The sequence below is a fragment of the Astatotilapia calliptera genome, chromosome 11 (genome assembly GCF_900246225.1).
Source record: "Astatotilapia calliptera chromosome 11, fAstCal1.2, whole genome shotgun sequence".
Lineage (NCBI taxonomy): Eukaryota > Metazoa > Chordata > Actinopteri > Cichliformes > Cichlidae > Astatotilapia > Astatotilapia calliptera.
In genome coordinates, this window is record NC_039312.1 from 34,728,105 (window position 1) to 34,747,321 (window position 19,217).

General features: G+C 39.9%; 1 long non-coding RNA gene across 1 annotated transcript; it reads left to right on the forward strand.

The window, feature by feature from the left end:
* The first annotated feature begins 7,573 nt into the window (after nucleotides 1-7,573).
* Nucleotides 7,574-9,968, forward strand: LOC113032433 (uncharacterized). Its single transcript, XR_003273873.1, has 3 exons — nucleotides 7,574-8,205; nucleotides 9,469-9,494; nucleotides 9,811-9,968. It is a non-coding gene; the product is annotated as an uncharacterized LOC113032433 (long non-coding RNA).
* Nucleotides 9,969-19,217: the final 9,249 nt, after the last annotated feature.

Genomic DNA, 19,217 nt, shown 5'->3' on the forward strand with positions numbered 1-19,217 from the left:
GGTCGTCTTTCAGCCTTTCTTACCTTGGCCATGTCTCTGAGTATTGCACACCTTGTGCTTTTGGGCACTCCAGTGATGTTGCAGCTCTGAAATATGGCCAAACTGGTGGCAAGTGGCATCTTGGCAGCTGCACGCTTGACTTTTCTCAGTTCATGGGCAGTTATTTGGCGCCTTGGTTTTTCCACACGCTTCTTGCGACCCTGTTGACTATTTTGAATGAAACGCTTGATTGTTCGATGATCACGCTTCAGAAGCTTTGCAATTTTGAGACTGCTGCATCCCTCTGCAAGATATCTCACTATTTTTGACTTTTCTGAGCCTGTCAAGTCCTTCTTTTGACCCATTTTGCCAAAAGAAAGGACGTTGCCTAATAATTATGCACACCTGATATAGGGTGTTGATGTCATTAGACCACACCCCTTCTCATTACAGAGATGCACATCACCTAATATGCTTAATTGGTAGTAGGCTTTCGAGCCTATACAGCTTGGAGTAAGACAACATGCATGAAGAGGATGATGTGGACAAAATACTCATTTGCCTAATAATTCTGCACTCCCTGTAGAAATGAAACCTGCTCCAGAGGCCTGACAGAGACCTCTCCCACCGTCTCAGCTCCACACGCTGAAAACACTCAGAAGTTATTGATAACTCACAAATCACAAAAAACAGAAAGCTGAAAAATAAAGAAATGCACAAAGAAACGAGTGAGTAAATACAAAAATATGCAAGAACAGGTTAAAAAAATAAATGTATGGGAAAAACTAATTTTAAAAGATGTGACATAAACTAAAAACAAAATTAAAATCGAAAACATGATGGAAAATAGAAATGAAGTGAAAATAAAACTCAAAATAAAATTAAATAATCTTTACTTACAAAAGTGGAATCAATTATTTATCATTTAGTCATTAAAGTCGGTTTTTCTTTTTGTGGTTTATTAAATTCTTTATTTTACTTGACTGTATTATGTTCAGCTGTTATTACATTTAGAAAAATGTAAACACATTTAAACTGTGTTAATTATGTTTAATGTTGAGCTCTTTTGTAAACTCCTTTGTGTCATTTCCATCCTGATTTATTATGTTGTTGTGTTCTTTTACAGGTTGTGTTTGAGCGACACTCCTGTGAGTCTTTCCAGCTTTGTGATGAATAAAGAACATCTTATACAGTGACATCACATCCTGTCATTGTGTGTGTGTGTCTGACGGTGGTGAAACTGCAGTGGCCTGATTACTGTGATGACACTTCGCAGCACTGTCTCAGAACGACTTTATTCCTGGCCAACATGAAGCTGCTGCCTCTCATCTGCCTCAGCGTCTCCGGTAAGTGTTTCTTTTTTACCGCTGCCGTCTTTCACATCCTGCAATAATCTATATAATCAATAATCATTTCCTGTAATGATTAGCTGCTTTAATATTCAGATCAAAGGCTGAGCCACATAAAATCATTTTACAAAATCTCAGTTTTTTAAAAATAAAGTTCCATTAAAAACATTTGTATGAGTTTTTTCTGATGAAAGTTTTTCTCTTTGGGGAAACTGGTGAAAGCCTAAACCTGACCACAGCTGGGCAAAAACATCTGGGGTCTGACAAAAACATCATTTTTACTTTATATGATAATGTCATCCTGTCCCACATTACCGTCTTTGACCATTTGTCTTGTTTTGCTTATGATGTGACTTATTTTATCTTTTAACTCGTTGTATGTACAACTCAGGCTCTTAATGAATATCATATTCTAGCCTATTTAAATGTTTAACTCAGCGCTGCTGGCACGGACGCTTTTTACATTATCCACAGAGATGCATTAGTATCGATCAGCACTGGCAGAGCTCACAGGACTCGTTGGGAACAAAACTTCACAAGCTCGACCCGAGTCTTCTTTCCATTTTCAAAAGCAGAAGCAGCCCAACTAATCAAAGTTGAGTTAACTTCAATAATTTCTTCCTCCAAACCATCAACGTGTCTTTTAGACCCCATTCCTAAAAAACTGCTCAAAGAAGTCCTGCCATTAATTAATTCTTCGCTCTTAAATATGATCAACCTATCTCTAATAATCAGCTATGTACCACAGGCCTTCAAGCTGGCTGTAGTTAAACCTTTACTCAAAAAGCATCTCTAGACCCAGCAGTCTTAGCTAATTACAGGCCAATCTCCAACCTTCCTTTATATCAAACATCCTTGAAAGAGTAGTTGTCACACAGCTAACAGATCATCTGCAGAGGTTTATTTGAAGAGTTTCAGTCAGGTTTCAGAGCTCATCACAGCACAGAAACAGCTTTAGTGAAGGTTACAAATGATCTTCTTATGGCCTCTGACAGTGGACTCATCTCTGTGCTTGTCCTGCTAGACCTCAGTGCAGCGTTCGATACTGTCGACCATAATATCCTATTAGAGCGATTAGAACATGCTGTAGGTATTACAGGTACTGCGCTGCAGTGGTTTGTATCATATCTATCTAATAGACTCCAGTTTGTGCATGTAATAGAATAGAATAGAATAGAATAGAATAGAATAGAATAGAATAATCCTTTAACTGAATTTGGGAATTCGGTTGTAACAGCAGCAGAATAAAAGCACATTTACAAACAGAACAGAAACAATTTTAATAGAAAAAAACATTTGATTTACACGAGAAGCTAACATGGACAATTGTTACAAAAACAGAGTACTGTACTCGCTCACCATCACAATCGTTACACAAGTTTTTAAAGTATAAAACAAATATTATTACTTTAGTCCAGATAAACGGAAAAAAGAAGAAACCTGCTTTGAGGCCTTTGCATTTGCAGCTGAGTGAATCTGAGCAGTGATGAAATCTCTGTACTTACAGTCACCGCTGGAATACACCTGGTTCAGTCTCCTCCTCGTGTGACTGTGATGTCAGGGTCAAAGGTCAGCCTCAAATGTAACATCACTGGGACTGGTGAAACACATGGCTGCTCTTGAGTGACATGGCTCCATATCAGGCAGGTGAGCGGTCTCAGTGCCACTCCTTGGTTTAATTCTCGAGTTCAGAGCAGGCTCTGTCTGCTGGAAGTCCCCAGAGCCACCCAGCAGGACGCCGGCATGTACTTCTGTGTCTACATCGATGGGGTCACGCCAGTGCTGGGCAGCGGGACAACGGTGACGGTCACAGGTGAGTGGTGGTCTCTTTATAACACTTCCTGACTCACAAGTCAAACAGATATTTGCCTTGACCCACTGGGTTTTGGTTCTTCTTTTTATTATCCTAATAACAATAAATCTGTTACAAATTTTTTATATATTTAAACAATTTTAGCTTTTTAGGAACCAAGGAAACAGCTCAGCTCAGTGATAAAGTGATAATAGTTGAATAAGAAGGCAGCAGCAGAGCGCAATACTGAAAAATTCTTAGTTATTACCACTCTATTACTAAAGTAATAACCGGTAAATACACACATAATGTCATGGTAACAACAGCTGTTACAGCCGAGTGATGACACTCTTAAAGTTGTATAATTGGACAATAAGGGCCTGAAACCTGTGGTAACAATGGTTATCACGTTGTTACCACGGTAACATGGTTATTCAGCTCTAACCTCCAAGCATCCAAACATGCAGCCGCTCCTGCAGCAAGTAGCACTGAGCCAAGGAGGATATGTAAAGGTCAATGAGTGTGTGCAGCTGATCAGTTAGTTCATTTTTTTATTGATACCCAGACTGGATGATCCGTTAAATGTTTATCATCTGCAAACAGAATGTGACATAAGAAAGCCGCATTTAAGCCGAGTGTAAATGTAAATTCACAACAGGAACTAAGAGTTTTATGTGTGTAAGATCAGAACAACATAAAGCTGGCTCAGCGGTTCTTTTCATATATTAGAGAAACAGCTCTTTACTGCGTTGCTACCTCGTACTTAGAAACTTTCTTTATTAAAAAAACAAAAAACAAAACTGTGAAATTTTTTTACCTTTCATGTTCTCAGTTATCTGTACGGCTGTTACTTTGTTGCTTGTACACAACCAACAAAACGTGACAAGGCAGATTTATTGAAAGGCTTTGATGTAAAGTCAGCAGAAACATAAAATAGGATATTTTCACCTTGATATCAGCCCGCTGGTTTGAACTCGGCCGCTCACACCAAGATGTTTTTGGAGGCCAAAACACCAAAAACGTGGGTGTCGTGTGAAATTATCGGCTCATGATGGTATACAAGCTTGTAAGGCTGCATCACACAAACACAGATATCTGCTAGTTAGTGCTAAGTCAAACCCAAATAACACTGTGTTCACTAAAACTGGAGCACAGAGGCTTCTTGGATGGTCTATTAGTACAATTAACTGCACAGTAAACTGTATTATTTATCAGAAAATTGCAAAAGGCACCAACACCACACACAGTGTAAATGCCACATTTGGGGGTTTCTATAAGCAGAGACAAGAAGGGACTGAGGCGCATTAAAGTGGCCACAAAAGAGCTTTTTCAGGCAGAAGACAATCTTTGTAAAGCCAGACATGCGAGTGTGGTGACTGACTCACCTTGGTGGTAACTGGCTATGCAGTTAAAAAGAGAACCTAAATGCAGATAAAGCACGAATGACAACAACAACAAAATCATACGTTTCATGATGCTTACTGTGGATTTAAAGGTGCTGTTAAAAACACCAGACTAAATCCAGGACGTTCAAATAAGTTCAGTGAGGGTCTGAGGAAGAATAGAGCTCAGGGAAGCAACACACCGAGGGGCGACCGACAAGGAAACACAGGTGGGAACAATTAGAGTGGGTCAGACGAAAGGTGGCAGAGATAATGAACCAAAGCAATGTGCACGATAATATGAATTCTTTCAGAATAAAACAGGAAATGAAGAAAAAAATGAGATTTTTCAAGTGCCAATCGGCACAGAAAAAAATGATAACAAGAAAACATCTTTAAAATCGCAAAAAGACATGGAGAGGCTGCGATGATGATGCAGGGTCAGTTTTCTTTGAAATCATGACCATTAAGTTTCTCACCCTGTCCTCAGAATCAGAGCTCCACAGTCCTGCACTTGATCTCCTGGCTCCTTTACACGTCAACTCGCCCCTCCCCGTCCCGTTGATCTGCCTGGCGTCCGGGCTGAACGACACCGGTCGGGTCAAAGTCGACTGGGAGGTGGACTCTGAGGAGGATGTGCTTAAGGAACTCAGTCCCACAATCCTCCCTGACACCAGGGCGGGAGTCTTCAACTCGCAGGTTTATGTTCCTGCAGAAACCTGGTCTGCAGGTGTGAACGTGTCCTGTGTGCTGAGTGATGGAGAGCTGAGGATCAGGAAGACCATCAGCAGCAGGACAGATGAGGTCAAACGTAAGTCATTGTCTTTGGAACTCACACCAACACAATCTGAAGGCTTTTAGTGCTTCATTTATATTCCGGAAAAAACAAAAGGCAGCAGACACACAGCTCAAGTCTCAGTTATCTGGAAGTAACAATTATAATTAAATCAATCTGCAACATGTTTCAATCAGCAAGTTGTTCCGTGGTTGTGGTTCCAAGGTGTGTTTGTGTTAAACGCATACACCTCAGTATTGTAGCAACAATGTCATTATTATAAAAAGCCAGTTTATCTAGAGTTTAGGTTGGGATAATATTCACCCCCATGCACGTCTGCTTGGTTTGAGCATCAGTATGAAAATATCTCACACTTTAGTTTCTGCTTATTTAGCATGTGGCCAAAACAAAACCAACCCGCACTCTTGCTTCTAACCACACCTGTGACCTCTTTGATGCTAACCAGTCACCGTTTGTTTTTTAACTTGCTGAACTTTTAAAAATCCCTGCTCGCGCTTCCTGTTTCTATTTTTTTCATGTGTGTGTGAAAGCATGTGCAGGACAAGCCAGCAAGTGTAAAGTTGTAAAGGTCAATAATGAAAGTCGAAAGACATCTGGAAATGTAGAGATTATTCTCTGACAACAGTGTGTGTTGATGTCATCTGTAAACAAAATGTGACGTGAAAGTTGCATTTAAGCAGACTGCAAATGTAAATATTAGTGCTGTCAATAGAAAAAAAACAACAACGAATTAATCTCACAATTTTCCGTAATTAATCGCGATTAATCGCAATTACTTGATCAATAGCCTGGCTGCAATTACATTTTTTCAACTTTATATTTAAGCTTGTAACTGACATTTAGGCAATATAAGAGAGCGCAGCTTCTCTCCTGTGAAATGCAACTATTTAAAAAACCTATGTACTAATAGGTAAGTATGCACTAATATATAATATATATTAGTGCAGTCAAACTCTTAACATGTTTAATCAGACTCATCACAGGGTTACTGTGGATTAATTTTGATTAATCACGGTTAAATATAATTTTTATTCTATATTAATCGCATTTCATTTTGCATGAGCAAACAGACTCGAGAAAAAAGGGAAAATATACGAACTTAACGTGTTCATTGAACATCTTGAACATTCATGTTAACGATAAACTCTGTAAACATGTATCCTCTCTCTCTGTCACTCTTGGGGAGGCTTCAAGTCCTTGAAACGAGGAACCAAAGCTTGTAAAGCGCGTGTTCTCAGCGATATGAACACGTCTGCAGTTTGTTGCAATCCACTTGGCGTCAGTAAATATGTCCGAGGTCGACTTACTGAGCCCCGATGCTCCGTGAGTGGTTTGTCCAAGCTGGGTGACGCGTTAGCCAAAGTGCTAGCAGCATCCCCGACTAACGCATGCTTCGAGTCAATGTGATATTTTAAGCTGGAAGCGCTGGGGTGAAATTTCCTTCTTGCACAACGTGCATAAGACTTTATGTGGGTCGACTGTTCCGTCATGTTATTTTTTTAATACTCAAATTTCCCATCGAGAGGGCCGATGTGTGTTTATCATCTTCCATACTGAGCAGTGTTGCCAACTTAGCAATATTTAGCGAGTTTTCAGACCCCTTAACGACTTTTTTTCTAAAAAGCAACTAGCGACAAATCTGGCGACTTTTTCTGGTGTTATTGGAGACTTATTTATGACGACTTTTTGACGTGAAAGAGCGTGTTGCTCTTACTCTCACCAAGCAGCGGTGCTGCCGTGGGCACCTCACCCGTGCCAAAGCGCTCACGGGCGGAGGACAATCCTCCCCCAGCTGCAGGAGATGTTCACACCTGTGCGTCCAAACTGCAAATGAATCGCGCATGAGCGAAGCCGCTGCTCCGCACTGACTGTAACGCAGTCAGTTCTTTTACTGTTGTGTTGTTTTGGGGATCACAAGGTTTAAAACTACTTATAAACACACACACAAAGTAACTCCACCAGAGCGCCTATTTCGGGTCACTTTTGCCGGTCCAGGCCCGGGTAAAGGAGCAGGGTTGGAATTGTGACATTTAAAAAAAACAATAATTGCTAAAAGAAATTTAATTTGTAGTTCTAAATAAATTCTAAATGCATTTAGGATGTTTTTTACTCACTTTATGTCTCTTCCACGATGTTATTTCTCTCTCCAACAACATAGGTTACAATTATATTAGCACGACCAATTATGCAAATTAGGTGATGACGTCATTCAGCGACTTCTAGCGACTTTTAGGACAACCAATAGCGATTTTCCTTACTGAGGAGTTGGCAACACTGATACTGATTTGATTGGCTCAGCTGCCTGTCACTACCAGATCAACTGCCCGTTTGTGCGAAGGTAACTCTAAAACAGACATAGATGTAACGCTGTCTGTGAAGCTGGATTTAAGAAATAAGCGCTTAAAGTTTGGCACCATCTTCTGTCAGTACGGAGCATGACGTCATGTGGTTGGTTGGTTGCGGCTAACAGACCTACATTTGTTTGTTAGCTCACTAGGGAGAGAATCGATGACTCAGAGGACAATAACGACACGAAAACTAAAAGTTTGTAAGAGGGGATCACATTTGTGCAGCAACAATGAGCTTTATGTTAAGAAACAAGGATATTTTGTCCACTTACACTCTCTCGCTCTTTAGCAGTACTTGGCTGTTTGGCTAGCTGCAGTCAAATGGAAAAATCCAGCTGTTAGCCACAATGTTCGGGTTCGTTATGGTATCATTTGTCTTCTAAACTTGCTGAACTTTTAAAAATCCCTGCTCAAACTTCCTGTTTCTATTTGTTTGTTTTTTTTGTGTGTGTGAAAGCATCCAGTCAGTGTGTGTTTCTGACCTCCATCATTGGCACTGCATGTGCCGCCTTTTTTACCGCCACCGTGGCACTCTGCGCCCTGCTGTCGCGCCGACACAGTGAGTACGCCGTTTTTATGTTTTATGTATTTGCCGTCTTTTACTCATCTGAAGAATTTTGGTTTGAATCGCACAATTTGTGAGATATCAGCTGTAGCTGAGCAAACACATTAGCGAGCTTCACACTCCTGTTTGTTGGTGAACATAGTCAAAAAAGTTTTCTAAGTAGAAACTAACAGTAGCTAATGTTTCCTGAGGTCTGTACCAGGATTTCACGAGGGCTAACCCTCGGTGTTCTGCACCATGAAGGGGGTCAACTTTTTACTGCTGACTGTCACCATGGTAACTTATGCTGCTACTTGTTGATATAGATTAGAGATTAACAAGTATGAAAGGAGCGCCATTATATGCTTTCTATACGAGAAGAAGCACACTACAGCTGATATCTTCAAAACTCACTTCAAAACAAACTTGTTGGATGAGTACACTGCCTTCCAAATCATTATGCAAATTGTATTTTAGTGTCATAAAGATTAAATTTGTTGTTTTTCAATTAAACTCATGGTGGCATTGTGTGTCAGGGCTCTTTGGATCATCAATCTCGGACACCTGGTATAATTAGTTTTCCAGGTGAGCCCAATTAAAGGAAAAACAAATAAATAAGGATGTTCCACATTATTAAGCAGACCAGCATTTTCAAGCAATATGACAAAGAAAAAGGATCTCTGCTGCTGAAAAGCCTGAAATAGTTGAATGCCTTGGACACACAATGAAAGCCTTAGATACTTAGTGTCAATACTTTGTAGAACCACCTTTTGCTGCAGTTCCAGCTGCCAGACTTTTAGGGTCTGTCTCTACCAGCTTTGCACATCTACAGACTGAAATCTTTGCCCATTCTTCTTTGCAAAACAGCTCCAGCTCAGTCAGATTAGATGCGCAGCGTTTGTGAACAGCAGTTTTCAGATCAACTATGAAAACTGCTGATCAAAAACACGCTGTTTTCATTGGGAGGTTTGTTTAGTAAAATTCAAATTATAATCTAAAGGTTGATGACTCGAAGATTATGCTGACTGTCACTTGCATTGACTGTTTAGTAAAATCAGAGAAAAATATCATTTGCGTAATAACTGGAACGCGGTGTAAGTCCACAACTCCAGAAGAAAATGTTTGAAATGTTTTTTTGTAACGAGCAAAAAAAATCCAACACCCTAAAAACCTTGAATCGTGAGTTTTTGTGTTCGTGAAAAAATAATAACACATTTGATATTTTCAGAAAATGTGTAAAAATCCATGTTGAATATATGTTTTTTATTTTTTTTACAGAAAAAACGCCAAAGATCAGTGACGAGGTAACAGAGAGTTTACAGTGTGTTGTTGTTTTGCTATTTCTGGGTGTGACCACAGGGAGGGGGCGTGTCCTTACTGGATTTGTGGACATTAAATATTTACCCCGAAAAACCAAAGAATAAATGACAAATCTGTGTAACCGTTCCCTGCTGATTTTACAAACTTCTACTTAATGCTTAGTTACTTCTCACGAAAAGGAATAAAATGAAGAAGAGGCTCCTGCTAATAAGTGTATAAAACATAATTTAAATGTAGACTCGCCTGTCGCGTCACTAAATACAGACTCTGATTGCTTTTGACCTGATGATGTGTCCACAGACGTCTCCGGAGCTTCATTATGCTGCTCTGAGGTTTTCAGCTTCAGGTGGAAGAAACATCAGATGACTGAAGCTGCTGCGATTCGTCGAACACAGTTTTCACCGAGCCGAGGACGCAAAGAAATGCCAACAAATCTGATTGGCTGAAGATAGATAGATAGATAGATAGATAGATAGATAGATAGATAGATAGATAGATAGATAGATAGATAGATAGATAGATAGATAGATAGATAGATAGATAGATAGATAGATAGATATTGTATCGATCTGACTTTCTCTCTTTGCCAATTTTATCTGAATTTTTCCAATTCTAAAAAATGTCAAACTCTTCCATTTAAAATATGCAGATACTTAAAGAAAGCTGTTTGATGCAGTGACCACAGACAGAAGCTACGGAAGCAGAACCGTGTAATGTTTCTAACATGATGCTGACATTTTTAGTAAATCACTTTATTATGATTCTGAACTTTACAGCTGTAGATGTTCATATTACATCAAGTTCTTTTTACAGTGGAGCCAATTTGACTCATGTATTTGATTTAAAAAGTCAAATTTTACCTGTTTTTTAATCATAAATGTATTCATATAACTTAATTATTTTTTTATTCATTGTGTCAGAGTTTGAAATTTCCCAAATGTGAAGTTATATCTGCTGATTGTCTCTTGCTTGCACCTGTCTGTACAAATGGTTTCCTCTAAAGATTCTGTACGGCTTCAGTTCTCTGGTATTTACTCTCAGGCGAATAATAAGATCTGATGTCCTGTCTCCACTTCACGCTTTTTTTTTTAGATAGTTTTAGGGCATGAACTGCAACGTAGGTTTGAGGTTAACCAGTGAGATGTTTCCTGTGTGTCTGTGGAAGAGAAAAGGGGTCAGAGAGGCAAACCGAAGTGTTTGAGCTGCAGACTAAAGACCGACCTGTTTCTGTTCACTCAGCTGTTTTCTGTTTGCTGCAGTGGAAAATTATTTGTGCGCATTTGAATTTTGGGTTTCCGTTGCATTGATCAGTGTCTGTCACATCATTTTACAAGCTTCAGCTCCTGATACAGCAGTATGTGCAGTAAAAACCTGAATGCAAATATTTGCAGTATGAAAGAAAAGAGTTGATATATGTCCACGAGGACATAACATTAACTGTTCAAAAGTCACTGTGCCATGTGCCACCAAGGAACCGCAAGAGGCGACAAACTTTAAACTAAAGCAGTGGAAATGTACAAAGTTTGCAACATCAGTATGAGGGACCTGACCTGACCTGCCTGAGGACGCCCCGTCTTGTTCCCATTGCAAGTGGTGTGCATGATTCTGACCTTGTGCTTGACCTTGTGGTATCTTCCGTGAGAGTGAGTTGGTGGTGCTGGTATCTGTGTGCGCAGCAGAGACTCTGATTCGGGAAACATTTGCACAACAACTCCAACTGCCCCGTGAATCAGCGCTGCTCGCCACTAATCCGCTCACATCATTTCCGAGGTTTATGCCCCAGGGGAGAAAGTTACCATCACCACCTGTTTCTTCACTGCCATTTACAAAACAGCGAGCAGCTGCAAAAATAATAGTAGTAGTAATAACTAAAATATGCCGTTTCTAGTGCATTTGTGGTGGGACTGGTGAAACTTTCCTTTTTGCTAAAGCATATAGTTAGGGCTGGATCAGGTGACCCTGAATCCTCCCTTAGTTATGCTGCAATAGATGTAGGCTGCCGGGGGATTCCCATGATGCACTGGGTGTTTCTTCTTCACTCACTATGTGTTAACAGACCTCTCTGAATTAAATCATATCTGTTATTAATCTCTGTCTCTCTTCCACAGCATGTCTTTATCCTGTCTTCCTTCTCTCTCCCCAACCAATCACAGCAGATGGCCCCGCCCCTCCCTGAGCCTGGTTCTGCTGGAGGTTTCTTCCTGTTAAAAGAGAGTTTTTCCTTCCCACTGTCGCCAAAGTGCTTGCTCATAGGGGGTCATATGATTGTTGGGTTTTCTCTGTATGTGTTATTGGCTTTCAATTTAAGGCTTTTATTTAAAAAAAAATGGGACACTCTAAACTAGAGTCCCGGGGAGATTCTGTGACTGAATTTGAAATTCCATGTGATTGGAATTTCAGCAGCTGTTGAATTTAATGACAAGTCTCAGAAATGTTTCTCTTCTTCAAAAGTTTATTAAAAACAATATTCTGAGAAAGAAAATGTCTATTTACATCTGTAGCAATACAACAGTACAAAAATTCGCTGGCAGCGCCCTCTGGTGTTCACACAGAGGATCACATTGTCCGAAACAAACGCCTTTAAACAAAAAGATATAATTTGACATTAAAGTTAAACATGGGCAGAGCTTATGCTGAGGAAAAACATGTTTTTCTCCAGTAATTATGCATGAATGTAATATAAATGTTATGAATATGGTATAAATAATTTGAGAACTACAGCTGTGATAAATCTACATCTTGTAAATACACACCTGTGGTGTGTATTTACGTCTATCACATAAACACGTTACATATTAAAACAGAATATATATGATAATTTTGTAAGATATTGTGTCGGTTGGTTGGCGAGTCATCTGTGATTATTATTTGTATTTATTAGCTGGCTTTGTTGAAATCAGATATTTCCCAAGTATCACAGTGTGAACACACACACACACACACATATATATATATAAATATATATATATATATATATATATATATATATATATATATATATATATATATATATATATATATATAAATCTATCGTCTTGATGCATTCTCGTTTCTTCAGAAGTCACTTGGATGAAACGATTCTCCCGCTGAAAACGTCCAGATGAACAGAATCAACTTTTGGAGAGGAAACGGCTTCAGAGGGAGAAACAAACTCGTTTTGGTTGCTGTGTCAAATCCTGAAAGTGGGCTTGTCTTTGATTCAAGTTAGGGTCAGGTTTTTGGTTATTGAATAGGGTCACACAGGGTCCCCGTGAAGATGGCAGGGCGAACGTGTGTTTGCGTTATCTGCGCAGTGCTGCCACCTGCTGGATCCAGCAGTCAACACACTGCATGGATTTTAGTTTGACGTGAAACTCTAATGAAGAGGAGGTGAGTGGGGGGGAGGAAGTAGAGGACTGTTCCGATCCCTTCTGAAAAAGAAGGAAAAAGCATATTTCATATCATAAAATTATTAAACTAATCAATCTGTTTAATTTCCTAATAATAAAACAATCCCAATGACGACAACATAACAATATGATCTTCTCCATCATTGTTTGCTTTTGAGCTGTTTTTTCTTCCTCGCTTCTTTGTAACTCAGTTACCCTCCTACCCTTTCATCCACTCTGCTTTAATCTTCCTTCTTATCAGTCTTTTTTAATTTGCGAGTATTTACTTCCTTCTTTTCTGCGCTTTGTATTTGTTGGAATCAGCCAATGAGCATGCAGAGACTCACCAGGTGTTGCAGCAGCTCGTAGTTGTGTGTGATGACTTGGTGTCTGATGTCAGGAAGGAGATCTTGAAGCTTCTTTGTGCATTGCTCATACTGAGTGAGTCTGTGGGCCACCGTGGTGCTCTGACCAAAACAAGGACCAATAAATAAAATGAGCTTTGAATCTGCTGAGTGCATCTCACACAACATGTCAAAGTTCAAAGTGAAATTGTGTGTTATTATTGTGTAATAGCAACAATTATTTTGATACATCTAATCTGGATTTGGATTTTTAATGTGCCTCCTGCTGTTAAATAAAGACATATGATTTGAGTCGTACCTGGTTCAGGTAAGCAGGCGTCTCTTTGCAAGGCTCAAATGGCAGACCTTTCAGATGCGCCTGCAGCAAAAACACAGGTGTGAGCGAGACTCATTAAATTGTTTCAAATGGGTAAAAATGCACATTTATTCAAAGAGAGTGTTGTGTGGACGCCTGCACGGCTCGTGTCTCACATCCTCTTTCAAGTAGCTGTTGTATTTTTCCAGCGCCCCGTGGAGGTCCTCAACGATGCTCTTCATTTCAGCGTTTGGTGGTAATGCCCGACCTGCAGCAAGCTCCACCAAACCCCCAAGAAACAGGATGAGCAGGTACTCACAATGCACTGCAACAGAAAGAAGAGGGCTTTGGTTTCAAACCGCAGAAGCGAGACTTGTTAATGCCACCTGACCCTGAGATAACCGGGGTGTTTGTGGGCTTTACATAAAATCCTGTGACCGCTGACTCAGTCAGCCACCGGCTGTGAGATGGAGATATTAAAAACAGATGCTGCCATTTCACGAATGACTCTGCTAAACAAACATTCCGTAGGATGTCTTTGGCTTTATTGGGTGATAACAGTCTATTAGGCACTAATGACTCACAGTGAACAGGATATACTGTAAAATACTTTACTGTCAGTGGTGGAGTTTAAATCTAATTCAGTATGGGAATGAGACCCCTCCCCGGGTCGTGTAGGGCCGTCACGCTATCCTGTGTCCCCCACACATTAAAACATTTTACTTCAACGACGTTATTTTACCTATGAATAAAAACAAAGTGTTGTCTGTCAGCTGTCTCCCTTCAGTTAAAGACTGAAGCTGTAAAGAATTTAAATCTATAACTACAAAATTAAAGGGAAAGAAAAAGGGAGAACGATTTCTTAGGACATATTGTGTCATTCGCATATTTTTCGAATATCGTGGTAATTACAAGTTTATAGTGACTGTTATAAAGCTCAAATTTCTCTACCTTGTTTGTCTGCGGTGAAAGTTCTTCAGACTACAAATGTAAGTAGGTGAACCCTCAAACACAGTCACAGCACATACAGGCGCTTTTTGACTATTTTTGATCGACCTGCTCCGTCGCTGCGCTTTTTAAAATGTGTTTTTCTCAGCTCGTCCTTCACTCGACTTTAACTTTACGCGCAGAAAAACAGACATCGAACATATTATACTTGTAATGTATTTTCAGTTTTTTCTTTCATTGCTTTATTTTGTGGAGTTTCGTTTTCAGTTCAGTTTCATTTACTTTAGTGTTTAGTTGTTTTTAGTTTCGGTGCCTTTGCTTGTTTCATCACCGTGGCGAGCGGAAGAAATATCAGAATGTAGATTTCGACACACGCTCCATGCGTCTGTTTAAGGGTACGTGGGAGTTAAATTTGACCAAACTAAGAAAGAATAAATTAAGGACGTTTCCTGTTGAATTTTATTCATGCGCAATATCATTTAAAAACATTTTTTTGTCATCACTAGTTTGTGGTGTAGTTTTATTTAGTGAAATAGAAAGACCTTTGCGGACTCTGCGCACCTGGTCTTGAACCACAGAGAGAGGGGCACGTTCTGTGCGCAATTTACGCGCACACACGCGCGCTGCTGGCGAGAACATCACCCTGACATATCGGTCAGCGGGGTCACAACGACCCGCGGACCCCTGCTCTGCTCACCGTCAGGTTGTTAGTAAATGTGAAATTTTCAAATAATTAAAAAATAATTCGGTGACATTGCTGCACCTGTCAGATTAAAAAAGACCAACTTTAATCTCGCTTCATATTCAAAACACAAAAAGTGGAAAAATACAAAGCAAATGGACGTTTTTACCTCCTTCCAAATAAACCATAAATCTATAAAGTGTAGAGGAATTATTTGTCGGATTTCTGAAGTGTTTTGCAAAAACTCCACCAAAAGAAAAGCACAAACTTTTCTGTGCTGCGGAAATTAAAGTGAAAGAATTTTTTTTAGTTTTTAGTTTCAGTGTCAGGCTTATAAAATATATCGTGTAATCTGAGTAATTCCAGGCTCAATAATGAAATCAGAAAGTCACGAAGTCAAAGTTTGACTCTCCCCAAACTTCATGTCTCCTAAATCAAAGAATCTGTTCGGCCTTTTTCAGACTTCATTCAAATAATAATTCGTTTCGTATTCCACAATGAGATTCCAAGAATCCACAGCAAACACCAACTCAGTGTGCATTTAAACACTGGTGGCACAATATTCTTATTTTCTTTAAATCATTTTCTAATCAAAGCAGCCTCAGATATTTGCTAATGAAAACCAGTTTATTTGTCATCATGAATCCAAAAACTGATGGAACCACTTTGCACATATAGGTGACCACTGATGACCGTATCACATATTTTCATTTAATGTTTATTCTAAGCAACGATCAGGGCATTTCAAACTACACCAAGATCTCACATACTTTATATAACAGTGCCTGTCACTGGGAAAACTGCACACACTTCTTGTGCATGACAGCATCTTTTTGAGATAATAATAATAATAAGCTCCATTAAATCAATTCTTAGTTTTTGCCCTTCTGTATCATTCTCCTGATTTACCTTCGAGCGCTTTCCTTTTTGCCATTGTTTCTTTTACATTCATTTCAGGTATTTCTGCTTGTTCAAGCATGCAGATGTTTAGCTGTGCAGCTTATCCCAGCTGCTGGGAATAGACATGCATTTAGTTGGCAGACAAATATTGAAATTCAAGCACAAACTCTAAAAAATGGTGCAAAAATATCAAGAATACTAGTTTTAAATGTTTGAAATAAAAGGTAAGCAAAGGTAAGGAAGACATTTAAAACTGACTTGTTATCCTGTGATGGTCCAGACTTCAGTTTGGTCCCTGCTCCTCTGGTCTGTGGTCCTGTCCTGTGGAGGCTGTGATGTGAGGTCTTCATGCTCCTGATGCTCATATTTAAGCTCCGTCCGTCGTGTGTTGAAGCAGATTCCGAGGAAGCCGTCGGCTCGCTTCTCAGAAGGTTTGACATCAGTTTTTTTTTCTGCTAAGTCACTTTCCAGGACAATCCGGAGACTCTCAGAGCTGAGTCAGAGTTACACTGAAGGTGTTTCCTGCCTGCACGTTATATCACATCATTAAATAAGGGGATTTCCTGATCTTCCTTATTATTCACATTTCACAATAACTCTGCGTTTCATACTTGTAGTGAGGCACTTACTCATACATACATTAAATAACCACAAAGCACAGGCACAGGGATGTAAAAGGAAAACAATGCTTTAATACTTTTTTCACTCTTCTAGTAGAGAATATCGTACATGGCACATAAAGACATGCTTTCAGAGAAAATGCTGATTGGACAATATTTGAAAGCCTTAAAATTCACACATTTCATTCACACGTTTTGCAAACCACTGTTTGCTGCACTTGGTAAGTGGACTGGCATTTCTAGTGTCACTGACATTCAAAAACACTTCACACTGCACGCATGCAGGGATTTATTTTATTAATAGTGTTTAAGTGCAGGCGGCACAGTGTGGATGGCTGTCTGCGTCTATGTGACAGGCTGGTGAGCTGTCCAGCTGTACCGCGCCTCTCGCCCTAAGACAGCTGAAACAGGATAAGCGGAAGAGAATGGATGGAGCGTGTTTATGTATTACATATACACGACAATATAGTCACCATCACAGGAAATGATGAAGCTGGAAAATAGTTGCCTTTAGGGCTTTTTAATAGTAAAAAAAAAGCATATAGGGAGCTGAAAAATAGTGGAAAGGAATTTTTGCCCCAAGTAGAGGACAAGTAGAGGAGTGTCTGCAGAGCTTTGCTACAGTAGCACCAAAAATGTGATCAGAGCGCTGTTTTATGCAAATAATGAACATTTGGGCGGTCGTGAAGTTTTTCAGTCCTCGAATGAACACCTGCAGGCTCAGCGGATCCAAATTTGGAAATAAGTCATACGTCTGAGGAAAAGACCTCAGGAATGCTGGAGAGATTAGATGTCTCAGCTTGGGATTGCGTCAGCGCTCCCCTAAAAGAGAGCGAGGAGCAGGGCTGTCGGCTTTGTGAGACAGTTTGAAAACTTACAGTAAGTGTTGAAAGATGGCTGCAGGGTGATTTGGGTCCAGGTTCATGTTCACTTCTGATTAAATGAAGGTGGATCATCAGCCTGAAATGAAATTATGACAAAAAATCTTTAAAAAAACAAATGAAGTAAAATTATGAAGAAGAAAAATAAAAGTGTCACCATTTTTCTTTTTAAACTGACACATTTGACATGAACATCCTGGATTATACTCGCAGGACTTTGCTGACTGTTTGAATAACCCCTGAATAATCCAGCCTGCTTATTAATTCATTGTGTGTCTTTGTTTTCTCATGGTGAGTCACGTTGTTTGACCCACGTTCCCTTTCACTTTGTGATTTTAAAGTAGCTTTTCCTTGGAAATGAGGGTTTACAAGCACTTCACTTTTACTGCAGCTTTTTGTGGTGGGCACGAACGTGATGCAGCTCACTCAGTCATCCTGCTCGGTTTGCTGTGCACTTCTGTTCAACATTACTCTGATTCAGCGATTAATCAGATCTGAGTGATGATGAAATTACATTTAAATTTGTAGAGGAAACGTTTCAGGCTGCTGGAATGCCATGTCGTCATTTTCCCTGCTTGGATGTGATTCTTTGGAAGTCTGAGGCTTTTAGCTTCATAATGTTTCAGACAAACACATAACAACCCCGTGTGTCTCTGCCTCTGTGACCAGGACCTGTCCCCTGCTATTCTTACACTGAAGCACACTCTTACACTCTCTTTGTTTTCAGGCCACTGCAGCTGTGTGCGAGCACTTCGGCTGTTGGCTCCTCCGGGAACGTGAAAGAATCCAAAGACACACAAAAAGATGCAAAGCAAGCAGAGAGAGACTCTGTCGCTAGAAAAAACCCAAAGTGAGACAGAAAGACAACGAGATGTCGACAGCACGTCTGCGTCTCCACACTCATGATCTCCTCTGTGAGTTTACTGTGGATCGCTTTTGCTGCGCTGCAAACAGGAAGATTTAAACGATCTTTATTGTCAACAAAATAAAGTGCAGTCCCTGCAGAGTCAAGAGAAACAGTTTGAATATAATTACAAAAGAATCCAATACGCAAGAGTCATAAACACGATGTCTGCGCAGTATTTGTGAGACTGAATTGGAGGAAATGACTTGTAATTCAAAGCTGCTATTTAGATCCTGTATCTTTTGCCTGATGGCTGCATTTGGGTGTTGCTCCAGAGGAACAGCCGAGTTCCTGCTGTGCAGCTGGGGACCCGCACACAGAGGCAGTAGCACAGGATGCTCTCGATAAACATCGATAGCAGGACACCGGCAGCTTTTGACGGATGTTATTTTTAATGTATTCTATTTTGTTTTGTATAGTATGATATTATTTCTAATCTTATTCTATTGTTGCTGTTCTTCTGTTTCTTAATCTTTGCTGCTCTTAAATTGTAACCGTGATCAAAACATTTCCCACTCGTGGGACTAATAAAGGTTTATCTGGTATTAATTTTCCTGAGGTTTCTCAGGAAATAGAGCTTCTGTTTTTCACCCAAAGTAGACACACTGCAGTGCAGTCCTCCAAGCTCCGGGGGAGGTTTACTGAACAAACAGTAAAAAAAAGAACCGGGGTAACAAAGGGCTTCTTTTTTATCCTGGGTCCTCATTCAGCCACAAACACATCAGGAGTGGAGTTGATGGAAAT